Consider the following 15,357-nt stretch of genomic DNA (forward strand, 5'->3'; position numbering starts at 1 on the left):
TTTTACTGTTTCTCCAAAAGAGAATTTTCAAAACGTTATTACACTGAAAAATATTGCAATAATTCATTATTATCTAATACCCAGTCTATGTTTAACCTTTCCTGATTATTTCATTAAATGTCTCTTTTTCTTTCAGTCTGTTTGGATCAGGATCCCGACAAGGTTTTAAGTTCATTTGCAAAGCTCTTCTTAAAAATGATTTTGCAACAGACAGAGCTACTTACTTTAAAGAAAATGTGTTGCCTTAACAATAACATATAAAAAGCGGGCCATGATCAATGCTCTTGGTAACACTCTTACTCTTTCAGGCTCTGTTCATTGTTGTTGTGTGACCTTGATTTTAACTTTTGCTTAAATTCCTTCATCTGAATAATAGGAATTAAAAAGTATCTATCTTGTTGAGTCCTTAGTAAGGTTAAATGAAACAAACTAGTATTGGGGGATTTAGAGTAGTGCCTAGTACAAGGCAAGCCTTATGTAAGAGTTTGTTAAATAAATTTTTTTTAAAAAGTAAATTTAGCTTTTACCCATGACATACTAAAAATAAATGAATTGCCTATGGATGGTAGGAATGATTCACCTTTAGCACACAAATTGTCCACAATGAGTGGTTTTAAATTATGCATATATATATATATATATATATATATATATATTTTTTTTTTTTTTTTTTTTTTTTTTTCCACAGAAGCATGGAGACCACACACACACACAAATACAAGCACAATTTTTGCAACGGAGGCAAGGGTAGAATGCTAGGGGAGTATAGAGAGCATCACCCATGTTCTTTGGAGATCTGACTTTCTGTTGGGTGTGGCCAGTGGGAGGAGATGGAGGTCTAGTTATCCATTACTCTGGTTCCTTCCCTGACAGGCCATGCATTGGCAGTGATGATTCCTCCACTGAAGACCACAGTGCTGATCAGGCAACCTGCTGAAATAGAACGTTCTAGAAACTGCTCTCTCTGTTGTCTCCTTCAGGTCTAGAGGTGGTAAAGTCTCCCCATAATTACTGTCTAGTTTTAGGGGGCTTTCTCTTTTCCCTGTTGTTTTTCCTTAATGATCTCTTCATTAATTTCACCTCAATTACTCATGTGAACATGCCATTTATTTCCTTCTGGAACACTTATTGATACAATGTAATGACATGTCAGATATGAAATATGTCCACATGATGTCCTCATTGATAATAGGGGCATGTCTCCTTTAGGGAGATTTTTCTCTATGCCAGGTACTCTACTACGGGCTTCACAGTCAACATTCACTTAATTCTTACAATAAGTCTGTAGGTTAGAGGCTATCATTTTTACAGATTAGAAAGCTAAGTCTTTGAGAAGGTTGTTGGCCTAGATTGTGCAGTTAGCCAGTAGAGCTAGGCTTCAGAGTCAGGTTAACACAGACTGGTAAGAGCACGGACTCCTGAGTCAGACTGCCTGGATCTAAATTCTGGCCTGCCACCTGTGTGCTCTTGGTCCTAGGCACATTCCTAGTATCTATTTCCATTGATCAATTTTCTCAACTATAAAAGGGATAAAAACAGTTCTAATTCCACAGAGTGGTTATTAGGATAAAACGTATTAATTTATATACCACACTTACCTCCCCTCCCCTCCCCTCCCCTCCCCTCCCCTCCCCTCCCCTCCCCTCCCCTCTCCCTCCTTCCCCACCCCTCCTCTCCTTTTCCCTTCCCTTTCCTTTCCTTCACTATGTTGGCCAGGCTGGTCTCAAACTCCTGGCTTCCCCTCCCCTTCCCTCCCCTCTCATCCCCTCCCCTCCCCTCTCCCTCCTTCCCCACCCCTCCTCTCCTTTTCCCTTCCCTTTCCTTTCCTTCACTATGTTGGCCAGGCTGGTCTCAAACTCCTGGTTTCAAGAGATCTACTCACCTTGGCCTCCCAAAGTGCTGGGATTACAGGCCTGAGCCACCATGCCCAGTCATTTTGACCTCTCTTATCAGAGATAAAATACTTTTTTTTTTTTTGACTGAAAGATCCCTGCCTTCATTTTCAAGTGACTTGTGTGATGTTCTCTATTTTGTGCAGTGGGGTAGTCTGTCATTTAAAAATAAAGCCCTTAAGTTTAAAAAGAGGATAGTTCTGTTTTTATTGTCAGAAAGGCAAGTGTCAACAGCATCACAGGGAAAGTTGTGGAATCTCCCTGTTTGTGTATTGAATGAATTACAACATTGATAACATCTTAAAGACCAGAAGGCTTATGATTTTTTTGTTATATATGTGGAAAAACTTGGGAAATTTGGCTAAGGTTTTGTTGTCGTTCTATTGTAAGTAAAAAGGGGGTTCTTTGTGGACATTACTGCATCTAATATGCAGATAAACTTCTGCTTTGGATGACACATAAAATGATGCTCAAATTCTAGGATTTTTTTTATTGTCCCAGAAAATTAATTTGTACAAACTTGATATATAGCCATAGACTCTATTGTTTGGTTTTTAAAGTAAAAGGAAGCCAGTAAGCTGAATAAATCATGGGATGAGTTGGGTCAAGCAATTCCAGACTGCTACCAACTTCAGAGAAATTTCCTGACCACCTTCTTAGACTTTCCTGATCTGTGATGTCATACTAAAAGAACATTCTGACTATGTAACAACATATTATAAATACATAACCTATAATTTGCATTTTTGGCTCTCAATCCAATATACCAAAATTTATATTTAAAAAAATTAGGTGAGTCCTAAACTCCATATTTCTAGGATTAAAACAATTTTAGTAGATATATCTGCACATTCTGCTTTACCTTTTTTTTTTTTTTTTGTATAAAGGTCAGAACACTGCTAAACAAATAAAGAAAATGCTACTGGTGCTTTACTATTTTAATTTGAATTTTATATGTCTCTTAAACTATAAGTATTCTTAGCAAATAGTTGGCAGTCATAGAAATTAGCATCCTTACCTTTAATCCCTTTTTCTTTCTTTCTTCCTTTCTTTCCCTTTCTCTTTTTTTCTCTCTTTCCTTCCTGCCTGCCTGCCATTGTCACTCAAAACTCAACATATATGGCACCTGTAAAGTTCTGAGAAGGTAAAAACAGATAAGACATGCTGGCTGTCCTCACAATGCTCACAGTCTAGTGGGGGAAGATCTATTGGGAAAACAATAAGCATTGTGATGACTTTGAGGTGCGATGATTGAAACTTCATGGTGAGAACATGAGGAGCCATGGACATATAAATTTTGCCTTCTTAGCAAAGGTAAGGTGTATATAACAGCCAAGTTACAGAGTAGATCTGAGATTGGAAATGCTGAGGGGGAACAGGTTTGGATGAGAAAATTTGAAGTGACTGCAATATATCTAGATGGCAATGCCAGGTAGCTGTTGAAAATGCAGGTTTGGAGTTTAGAAGAAAACACCGACCTGGATATTGGTGAGCCATCAGCATTCAGGCAGAAGTTAAAGCCAATAATGTGGTTGAGATTCCCCAGGGAGAACATTCTACAGGAGTCCAAAAGACAATTGCCTCAACATCCCCAAGAGAAACCATCCTATTTGAGACAGAACGGAAAGGAATCTATGTTTTCTAAATGCATTTTAAATCCTTCCCTGAGAGCCAGTTTTGAAGCATCTCGGCTATAAGGAAGCAAGAGAAAGTACAATGGAGGGGAGAGGAGGAGGGGGGAATAAAACTGATTTGAGTGGTTCGTGCTCTCTAAGTAAGAAAGGAAGCAAGTATTCAGACCTAGAATTCAAAGCCCATTCTGTTTCCCCATGAAAGGCATGGGTCAATGACTCAGGGAGAATTTCTGGATACAGCATATTCTCAGCTGTGAGAGGCAGAATAAGGGGTTTTGTGAATTTAAAGATGGGTTTGGGACTCATCTTGAAGAGTGATTTGTAAATATATAGATTAAGTTTCCCTGTAAAGTTAGGTTGGGAACCAAGGATAAAAGCGTTTACTAAGAATGCTGATGCAAAACTGTCTTGGAAAGGAAAAGAGTGTTATTTAAGCACATAACTATGCCTCCAGGTTTATCTCCTCACGTTATTATAGGTAGTTGTTAAAGAAGGTGTGTAACGGGTAATCAAGTATCTGAGGACAGTAGCTTTGATGAGTTGTCTCTGAGTATGAATCCCCTGATCTCATCACCTGTGGGTCCCTGCTGCCAGCCACTCTAAATCCTTGCAGCAAGGCCCAGCGGACAGCAGGCGTGGGCTGGGATGTAAGCTTCATGAGGAGACCTGTGTGAGTCTCCACATACCTTTCCATACTGACGTACCACCTCTGTGACCTTGGGCCAGTTTTGTAGCATCTCTAAGCTTCAATTCTCAGATCTGTAAAATAAAGACAAAAGTTCTTACCTCCTGAATACTCAACATGGTAATCTAAGTATCATCAGACTGGGGAATTAGCCTTGTTCTAGACCGATTTCTACCTCGTTGAATAATAAGCATTTCATAAATATTTGTTGAATGAGTAAATCTATGTAAAGTATGTAACTGTGTCTAGCATGTAATAGGTGCTTAAGAATTATTTACTTCTTCCAGAAATTAGTCTGGGCACTCACTTTTCCCACCTCCCAAGTTTAGGTAAGTACACTTCTATCTCATCTGCCTATACCTATTACAGATGTGCTCAGCTTCTTAAGGAAATGCCTTTGATACACTTTCTTAGACTTAGACTTCACCCAAAAATCAACAGAGAAAGTATCACAGGATGAAATATCATTGCAAAGCAGTATTTCACAATGCATCAAGTGATTTCCAAAGACTGTTAATGGGAGCTATGTCGGAGTTAAAAACATATCAAATGTCAACTCCAAAAATGTTGAGGGATCACTGCCTTAAACAGGTTTCTTCATTCTGGGACTTTGCAAAGCCATTATTATTCAAATGTAAATTTTGATTCTCCAAGAGGTGAGTAAAATATACAACTTCCCAACCATATTTGATCAGAGGACCCTTTTGTCATAGAGAATATCTCATTTTACTGAGATAACTCTTTGGGAAATGTGGATCTAATCATTAGCTAGAAGAGTAGACACAAGGCAAAAGAATTTATTTTTATAGGGTTGTAAAACATGTTTTAGGTTAGGGAAGGCTTATTTAGGATTGAGATGTGGAGTTCTTCATAACCCAAGACAGTCATTGAAGAAATTTCCTTCCAATGAAGCAGTTAGGTGAGTGAAAACAAATGAACATAAATAAGTATATAATAACACCTTGGGAAAATTAAACATCTCTCCATTTAACATCTGTCACATAGATAATTGTAGCAACTAGATTGATTATGAGAGAAGAATCTGGAAGTTCAAAAGGGAAGCAGCTGAGTTTGCCTATATCACCTGCAAAGGGACTACTTTCTTTGGCAGATTGATATTGCACAAAGGTTTGAAGTTTCATTAAAGACGCAGGTTGGTTGCTGTAACAGTATGTTACAGAATCTGTGTATAATCAGACAATACATTGCATGAGACTATCAGAAAATATAATAGTATTATACATGCATCCTGGATTGTGGTATGCTGTACATGGAATTTTTATACTAGGAAAATATACAACATGTCATATCTGTAACAATAAAAATATGATCAGCACATTAGTTATAAAATGACAGGTTAATTCCTCTCAATCATGATTTAGTTTCAATTGGGATTTTTTCCCTTGTGCAATTTTATAATACTTCAGTGTCTATTATAAGTTTTAAAAGCATAGATGTTTGCATTTTCTGAAAGTCCTGGTTATGTAAAATGGAAGAATTCAAAAACAAAAACAAAACCTGAACTAGGGCAAATAGCACAACAGAATTCTTAAGTTAGCCATGTCAAGCGGGGCATTCACACCTGCAGTTAATACTCTCTTCTTTACATGTAAACTTCCTGTTGAAAGCAGGTCAGAATTAACAGCTGAATCAACTTGGAGAGTTTAAAAAAAAAAAAACAATTAGTTTTATGTTCTTTTCAATAATTGCTTCATTATATTTTGTACATCTGTGCAGGGTTCTGATGATGACTTTTGGTAAATTTCCAAATAGCTATAAAAACAGGGGAATACCAGTTAAGCAATAGTATAATCCACCTGTAGGTTAGAAAGAGGCTTTATATAATAGCTAAAACAAAACAAAACAAAAATTCTTGAAACAAAAGATTTGATTCTGCTCTGTGAGGAAATGATTCTGTTTCAGGTGATGATATCAGATACTGTATTTTTTAAAGAAAATTGTCAGTAGCTCAGAAGAGACCAACAAAAATGATAAAAGGTTTGGAAAATAAGACCTGTGAGAAATGGTTAAGAAAATGGGAATATTCATTCAAGTCAAAGGAGGCTGAGGGGAGATATAACTGTCTACCTAAAAGTTAAATGAGGTTACAAGCAAAAGAGGCATTAATTATTAGTGGTAGCAGAAGAGGGCAGTTAGAAGAAAAGAGCTGCACCCATTTTATTTAATATTAGAACAAATTTTCTACCCAAAAAACATTCATATGATGGAGTTAACTGCCATTATTATTGCTACAGTAATTTGTTATGATCAGAAAGGAAATGTATATCAAAGCATTCATGGATTCATAAATCAATCTATAATAAACAAATGAGCATCACAATTTAGAATTAAAATATTATTGAATATTTAAATCACAAAAGGTTGATGCTTTTAGTGAATAAACACAATTAGTAAATACAAAAATTTTACATTTGGTCTTTGAACTACCTGAAAATAAATTTTTTATAAAGTTATAATTATCAAAGAACCATGAAACTGTCATATGAACTGACAGAAAGGATTGAAGAAACAGAAGATAAAACCTAGAAATGCATTCTTACTTATTATATAGAGTAATATACATTCTTACATTATCATATAGACATCTAGATATGACAAGAAAGTAAGAAAATAAATTACGTTTTAAAATGTGTTAAGAAGAAAGTGAAGGAGAAATTTTGTAGATTAGGCAAAACAATTGATTAATGACTTGTATAAAATTAAGGTAATAGTCACATGTTACACCAAAAGAAAGTCTTGCTGGATTAAAATAATGATTTTCAACAGCTAGTAATAGGAGATCACAAGGGGTGTATATCACAATCTTTTCAATGTTTTGTGAACTACAAATGTTTTTTCCACTCAGAGAGACTGTGATACTTTCTGGGTGTTATAACCCTGTCCTTGGTGAGAAAATTGAAGTTAAAGGGATATAGTGCTTTGCTTAAGAATTAATTGATCAAGTATTTATTTAGGACCCACTATTCACCAGGTATTATGTTAGGCACTATAAATAGATGAAAGGATAAGATCCCTGTTCCAGTGAACCTTAGGGTACATCTGCTGTTTTAGTCAGCTGAGACTGTTATATACTGTAGGGTGAATGACTTAAACAACAAACATTTATTTCTCACAATTCTAGAGGCTGAGAAGTCCAAGATCAGGGTGTCTCCAGATCCTGTGAGAACCTGATTCCTGGTTTGCAGATGGTCATCTTGTCATTGTGTCCTCACACAGTGGAGAGAGAGACAGCAAGCTCTCTTGTGTCTGTTCTAATCCTGTTCATGAGGGCTTCACCCTCATGACCTAATTACCTCCCAAAGGTCCCACTTTTTCATACCATAACATTTGTGATTAGGTGAATTTGGGGGTAGATACAAACATTCATTCCATAGTATCTGCTGTTCTCATCTGCCCAACATCCACACACTCATCTTCTAATAGCAGCACCCTGATTTTCCTTTGGAAAATCATAGTACTCCCAGTCTCAAATGATGGGGTTTAGATAGCGTTTCTTCCACTCCTAAACCCCAGGCAGAAATATGGAATTTTTGCTTGGCTAATGAGTGTTCATTACACAACTGGCTAAAGTGAGTGGTTCAGGAATAAACACCAAAAGCCAGTCTTGGCTCTTAGGTTGGGACTATCGGTTACATGACATCCTTTTGCTTTGGTATTTCTAGGCTAGTAGAAAGTAACCCAGAGTTACTATAGTTCATTTTGCCACTAAATAGTAAAATTTCCCTTAGGATTAATTGAAGAAGTAAAGCAGAAGAAGAAATAAAGAAACAGCATATTCTCATGGTATGATGTGATCTGCTAGATACAGCCTTGCCTGCAGGTAACTATTCCTGAACTTTTAAATTGTGCAAACCAATAAATTTCTTTTTGTTGTTGTTTTTACATTGGACCCCCTTTTTTTTGGTGGTGGAGATCTCTACTCCATGGAACTTACTTTCTGGAGTGAAGAGACAGGCAATCAATAAGCATATTTAAACAGTGAATAGTATCAAATGGCAGAAGGTGATAAGGTTATGGAGGGAAGACTAAAGTAGAGCAGGGCATGATGTGTATGTATATGTGGAGGGGAGCACAATTTTAAAAAATGGGTGGCCAAACTAGGAACTCCTGAGAAGGTGATATCTGGGCAAAGACTTGAAAAGTTTGTGGGACATCTGGAAGAAGAGTATTCAGAATGTCTACATCCTAAGACAGAAGAATCATAAACAGATCTAACTCCTACAAGAGAATCTCAGTCCTACCTTCCTCTCTCAGACAGAATCACATTAATTTCTTTTCAACTGCTATATTTCAATTGATCTAGGACAGTTATTTATCAATAAGGAATGCAAATGCTACTCAAGAATCTCTAGATTTTAGAAGCTGAAATCAAGAGAAAACTCTGTCTAAAATTTGCTGCCTATACATTATTATAAGTATATAATTCTAAATATGTATATGAATGTATAAAAACTTTTATTTTTTCAAAATTCTACTTGTGGATAAAGTTTCCAAATGTGAGCTATTAGTCTTTTGCTTTATTCTTGAAAAGTTAATTTGGTAAGCTAACATTTAAGCCTGTGTACAATGATTCCACAGTCAGAGTTTAGAATATTTTCTAAACAACCACTTAGAACAAACTATACTAAGTAAGGTACTATCAGCCTTAACAGAAGCAGCACTGGCAAACAATTATTTTCATTGCAGCACTGACAATTATGTAAATGTGTCTGGAACAGCAATGGGCACCTAATTATGACATCTAATTATGCCAATTTATTTATATACCTCCTTGAACAACATTTTATTTATAACTCCCTCACTTGTTCAAAGACAAGATAAAGTAAAGAGACATTAACCATAGACAATTGCTTCATCTTTACAACATGAACACAAGCAAATCTATTGGAATCTCACTAATCTAGTTTATGTCCTCTTCATGTGAGTTTGCTTTTCACGCAATCTCCTTTGGATTTCATAAGGTGTGCAGAAATGAATGTGCTCTGGATGAAGAATTAATAGCATTTATTTTCTCTTCCTAACAGAGGGAGCTATCCCATTGCACTTTAACTTCAGCAAAAAATCGACATCGATTACTCCTGCTACTAAGCATGAGAAAATTATTCTACCTCCAACCACAGAGTAACTCAAAAAATACATATAATCACCATATCAGCATTATTTCTTCTAATTTAGATGTGTTTATTTAGGGTCTTTTTTTCTTCCTTCTTTTCTTTCTCTCGCTCACTCTCCTTTAAATTCTTTCTTTAAAAAACAATGGAATTTCTTGGAATTCGATAACATCTTGACTTTGACAGAGAAGTATTATAAGTTATCTCTTGATATGTTATGTTCTCTAGAAGCAGAGCCTAAGATGAGGATTATTGTGCTAGGTGATGTACTGGCAGACTGCTCTCAGACAAGGGGAGTAAATGAAGCACATGGCAAGGGAAAAGTTAAGAAAATGGGTTCAGTTGGAAATTAACCCCAGACTGAACCCGAGGGGAGCTCTGAGTTGTGCTAGAGAGTTGAGCTCACCTTGAGGCAAGGGAGATGGTTTTGGTACCCCAGGATGATTTAGTCATTCACCTATTATTGTATATCTGTGCCAGTAAAAGAGGACATTTCATTCATTTGCATGTGATTCATGCCAGAGACATGACAGAAAGCATAGATATGTTGTCTTTCAGTTCTAAGCCTTTTGATTCTAAATTTGATTCTAAGGTTTGATCTAAATTTGATTCTAAATTTTTGTTCTGAAAAGAAGACAAAAAGTACTTACTTTCTTGTTCCAAAACATTACATTTTCCCTCCATTATTATACTTGACAGACCCTGACTGGCATAAAGGGATTAACCCAGGGCTGAGAGTTACAGCTTGACACTTGTTAAAGTGTGGTCTGAAAGCCAGCATCATCACCTGAAAGCTTATTAGAAATTCAGGTCCCAACTCCAACCCATAGAATCAAAATCTATTTAACACAGGTCTACTGGATATTCATATGTACATTAAAGTTTGAGAGGCACTAAGGTATAAAACCTCATTGAAATAAACTGATAGAAACTCAAAAAGATCCAAAGTGATAGTATCTTGAAAAGATCCAACTTTCAAGTTTTGGATCTTTTCTCTGGAAAGAGTGCAGGACTAGTAGTTAAGAACTGAGCTTATTAAAATCTCCAAAAACAACTGGAATTGAATCATTTTCTGACCAGGGAACAACAATTAAGACAGCCTTGGGTTGGTCTACCTAAATTGCCAAACAACAACAAAAAAAGACACAAATAATCCAGCATTTTTTCATCTCAGTGTTCAAATGTGAAAAAAATCTGTGTAAATGTTTGTCACTTGTCATATGCCTCTTCTGGTTCTGTCTACCAAGTCATCTGAAGGTACTATAAGAAACACTTGATCAGTTTCTACTGAAACCTTAGAAAATCTTACTTTCATGGGTTACAGAAAGCAGGAAACCATATTAAGTTTTGACTGCCAAGGAGGGAAAGAGTGAATCATTTTCATTTGATGGTTGCCAAATCATCAATCATTCTAAATTAATTCTCATTCCCTCTGACACTTGGGAAACACCAGAATGCATTTGAGAAAATGTCCTGAAGAAAATCTGGAATATAGGAGCTTGTGGTTCTTTGTCTTTGTAAGGGCTATCACCTTAAGAATTGAGTATTCCACACCCATTGATGGAGCTTAGGATTGCCAATTGAGTTGGAGTTCTTTAGTGTGTAATATTTGGCAAGATTCATTGGAACTCTGTAGGCCTGAGGGCACTCATATATTCCACACAATTCTTTTCAAAATATTATCAACTTTTTAAAAGATGCAAATATGTGTGAGAGCTATAAATTCTCCTATTTTAAATATCATGCTGTCCCTTTGGGAGAATCTCATGGGCATAGATAATTACTTCTATATGAGGAATAATGAATCACAACATTTTTTGATTCATATCTACACTCTTCTGGCAGGTCGCTGGCATGAATCACATGCAAATGAATGAAATGCTTTCTGAATTTTACTAGCACAGATATACTATACATCATACTCTAAAATATATGTAAGACAGGATAGAATAGAATATTTCTGTCCCAACCATTCTTCCCTCAAAAGGATGCTATAGAATGAACCTGTCTCCCATTTCACCTGAAAAAGTTGTCAAAGAACAGCCTTCCACTGTTCAGCAGCCTAGGACAAGCTCTCTTGGGGATGGAAGTAGAAAATTGGGATTTAAAAATATTTCTATAGTCTCCTTGAGGTTTTAGATAAAATCAAAAGCACTGGTTTACAGTGTAAGGTAACGTGTCTTTTATTCAATCAATAATCATTTATTGTGCCTCTATGAAAAGCCTACTACTTGACTAACTTTCTGGGGATGCCCTCCCAAAATAAAACCTTCTGTGTGGTCTTAATAACATAACAGTTTAATGGGACAACACTCAAACCAATCAAGCAGATCTCTCTAAAATATATGAACAAAGTGCTATTGGTAAATAGAGAAGGTATAACCATCTGCTAAGTTACGGATGGCTACCCAAAAAGGATGGTCTTTTTTTTTTTTTTTTTGAGATTTAGTCTCATTCTGTCACCCAGGCTGGAGAGCAGTGGCGCGATCTCGGCTCACTGCAACCTCCACCTCCCAGGTTCAAGTGATTCTCCTGGCTTGGCCTCTCAAGTAGCTGAGACTACAGGCACTTGCCACCATGCCTGGCTAATTTTTTTGTATTTTTAGTAGAGATGGGGTTTCACTGTGTTAGCCAGGATGGTCTCAATCTCCTGACCTTGTGATTTGCCCACCTAGGCCTCCCAAAGTGCTGGAATTACAGGCATGAGCCACCATATATGGCCAGGACGGTCTTTAAGAATCAAATTTCTCCAGGAGGATTCTAGACTAAAAACAATACTTCGCTCATAATCACAACAGTAATAGCTAACTAATATTTACATGTGCCAGAACCTGTTCCAATCACTTTACATGTATTCGCTTATTTTAATCCTCCCATTCATATAAAGCATTCCAAATCATTAGATGTATTTAATAAATAAGTAAATTTAGATTTATAGAGATTAATTTTTAAAAATAAATGCATTCATAGTGATAGGGATATGAGGAAGTCGCATTTCCAAGCACAGCATCATGTCAGGTATGATGGAAGCAACTTCAGTACTATCTTAGTCAGGACTTATGCACATGCCTCAATAATACATCCTCCTTCTCAATTTCATTACCTTTAGTTCTGGCCTTTATTATTTCAATCCAATCACTGATTGGAGGGTTCTTTTATATAGACAAAGGGGTTCAAGATTACTTTTACATTCTGAGTCTGGGTCTCTGAATTAGACAGATTTCTAGATTCCACAACCATGTTTCCCTAATAGATATGATACTAAAAAGAAGCCAGTTTGGGGGGAATTATGTGTATTTTTTGTAACTTTGTAGTTGTTATAACTGGAATTACTTTGGGATATCCAGTTGAAGATTTCTCGTAGGTAACTGGTGGTAAATGTGTGGTGTATACTTGGGTATGCACACACACACATACAAATAGATTTGGGGGTTGGAAGTTGAACCACTTATTTAGTTAGCTATTTAGTTGAGAATATTGTTGCAAAATCTGAATGCTTTACATATTGAGTACCCTAAACAAATCACCAAGCATTCGTTGAATGACTGTTTGATTCAAAAAGTTCTACACAATTGATGTAGGCTTTATATCACCACAGCTCTCCTTAATATTTTTTTAAAAAGTTATGGTTGCCCTCTTTTCTAAATCAGAAATGCATCATTGGTGAGTGGTAAAAATTGCTGCTCTTCTCTTCATTCCATTTTTTATTTTGCAAGTTGTGGGCAAGACACATAAAAGACATTTACTTTCATTGACTAGCTAAAAAAAGAGGATTCAGAGGATGGAGAAATTAAATCTACACCTTATCTAGGTTTTATATAAACATTTAAACCAATGCCTATGTTGGAAAATCTGTTGTATTGCTTATGATTATTTTAAAATTCTTTGAGCTACCTTTGTTTTATTATAGCACTCACAGCCATATCCTAGAGCTTTCAGTTTCTTCCTGAAGCAAGGATGGAATATGATTACAGATCAAATTTTAACATGCAACAAATATTTATTTCATAAAAGAACTTGCAGGGAAGTATCTGCAAATTTTAAGGGCTAATTAGCTCTTTGGAACCTAAAGATGGCTGAATCTCATGATAAAAGTTATTACATTTTTAAAAACCCATTCATTTATACTAAATATAGTTTAGCATAGGGACAAGGTTTGTTTATATGATGCATTTCACTATTGTCAAATATTAATTGAATATCATGTACATAGAGAAGGCAGAACAGAAATTAGAACCCAGTATCTTAATGCAACATTTCCTTGTCCTCTTTTGTTATTCCTCCAACTCACTCCTGAGAATAGGTTATAAATCAAATTACTGAGAGAGGTAGTTCTTTAGCTTGATGGCTGTAAGAGAGTAGTGAGAGCAAGGCCCGGAGAAATTGAAAGGAAAAAGAAGAGGGAGAAAATGAGGTTGGGAAGAAACTGATTCAAACCAATGTGAACATCAAAAAAAAAAAAAGTAAATCAGAGGTAAAAAAAAAAATTCTCGAAGAAAAGAATGTCTATGTGTTTAAAAAAAGACAGAGACTTCTATTAAAACAAGTGGAATATTGCAACATTTATATACATGAATATAAAAAGGACAAAGAGGAGAGAGCACGCTTTAGTTGGATATTTAAGGGAATGCTACTCCTTTCTTAAATGGTGAGAAGAAAAATAATGTACTCTCTTTAGGAAGAAAATTTAGTATTCTTATAAGGGATATGCATACTGACTTCTCTGTTCAATCCAGTTTAGTATTATTTTTGTCAGACTTAATTTCTTAGCAGGAACTACATAAAGAGGGATTTGCTGTTTAGATTTTCGTTTTCATGTTAGGGAAAGAACAAAGGTTTTGAATGGGAGTATGTAGGATCAACATCCAAAGTCTACCAGTTGATATGTGTGAAATCTTGGATAAATACCCCTGACACTTTAAGTCTCAATTTTCTCATCAGACCAATGAAGAAAGTAAAGCTCATAGGCTTCTTAATGAATCTTAAATGAGACAGTACAAAGGGCCACAGGCAGGAGAAGGTGCATTTTGTCTCACTGAGTTTAGTTTTGAAAATGTTATCTCAAGAGCCCACTTAGACAACTTTTGAGCTTCAGAATCTTAGAAGCTGGCCTAAAGAATTTTTCCAACAAGCAGTTTACAGAAGGGTAGGCTAGAAATACTGTAGGGGGCACCTGAAGAGGAAAGAAAACATGTGGGAGTCTGCCCCTTGCTCCTTCTGTTTCAGATAAACTGTGCTGATTATGTTAAGCTAGACTAGAAATAGATGAAACAAGAGTTTTTCTTTGGGTCATCTGCAATACAGCTTTTCACTCTGAAAGGTAACAAGATAGAGTGTGCATGAGAGCACTTGGACAACGATAGCTCTATTTAAATAAAAGGCATTGTTATTATTTCTAAAGCCTCTGGAGCAAGGTATGCATGTACCGTGTTATGTTGGCTTTGGGCAGTGTGCGTCTCTTAAATGGAGGTCAGGTGCCTGAACCTCTACTTAACTTGAACTACTGAAGCTTCCATTATCCTCTTCATTGATCCGGAGAAGCAAGCACAAATAAAACCCAAACGACTGTCTCCAACAACAAGAATCTTTAAATGTGCATCATTTGGCAGTGGCATTATCTTAAGACGATTATCCAGTGTATAAATGTTTATTGCCTTGCTTTAAGATGCACAATGTAAGATTAACAATCATGGTGTTTTTTGTATAAATGCAATATATCTGCTATTGTGTTTGTGGAATTCAGCTAGATAATAATTGATTCCATGACAGGGATTGGCTAATTTGCCAACAGTATAGTATAAAACACATTTATACAGTCAATTACACCCAAGTGCATGGCCTATTTGCTTTATAATTTCATAAACTTGCCAGCAATTTAAATAAAAAAGTTCCATTAAATTATCATATCATGTGATGGAATGATATTGCCAAGTATATTAAACCATGTGTGTTCAGCCAGAATTAATTAAATATTATTACTTTTTTCTTATTAACACATTGAACTTACCCTTCCT

The 15,357-nt window shown here is 35.9% G+C and overlaps 2 long non-coding RNA genes across 3 annotated transcripts in view; one reads left to right on the forward strand and one right to left on the reverse strand.

Annotated features, from left to right (window-relative positions):
• Positions 1-689: 689 nt before the first annotated feature.
• LOC144579938 (uncharacterized) lies at positions 690-7,391 on the reverse strand. The gene is made up of 4 exons (XR_013528688.1): positions 7,346-7,391; positions 3,371-4,285; positions 2,911-3,028; positions 690-933 (listed from the first exon to the last, which is right to left on the reverse strand). It is a non-coding gene; the product is annotated as an uncharacterized LOC144579938 (long non-coding RNA).
• Positions 2,695-15,357, forward strand: part of LOC103788871 (uncharacterized) — a 60,254-nt gene continuing 47,591 nt past the window's right edge. The window contains exons 1-2 of one of the 2 annotated variants that reach the window (XR_013528686.1): positions 2,695-3,206; positions 7,961-8,052. This is a non-coding gene — a long non-coding RNA (uncharacterized LOC103788871). Of the gene's footprint in view, positions 3,207-4,206; positions 8,053-15,357 lie in introns of those variants that run through there. The other variant, XR_008477313.2, reaches the window with a different exon arrangement.

This window comes from Callithrix jacchus, chromosome 17 (genome assembly GCF_049354715.1).
Source record: "Callithrix jacchus isolate 240 chromosome 17, calJac240_pri, whole genome shotgun sequence".
Lineage (NCBI taxonomy): Eukaryota > Metazoa > Chordata > Mammalia > Primates > Cebidae > Callithrix > Callithrix jacchus.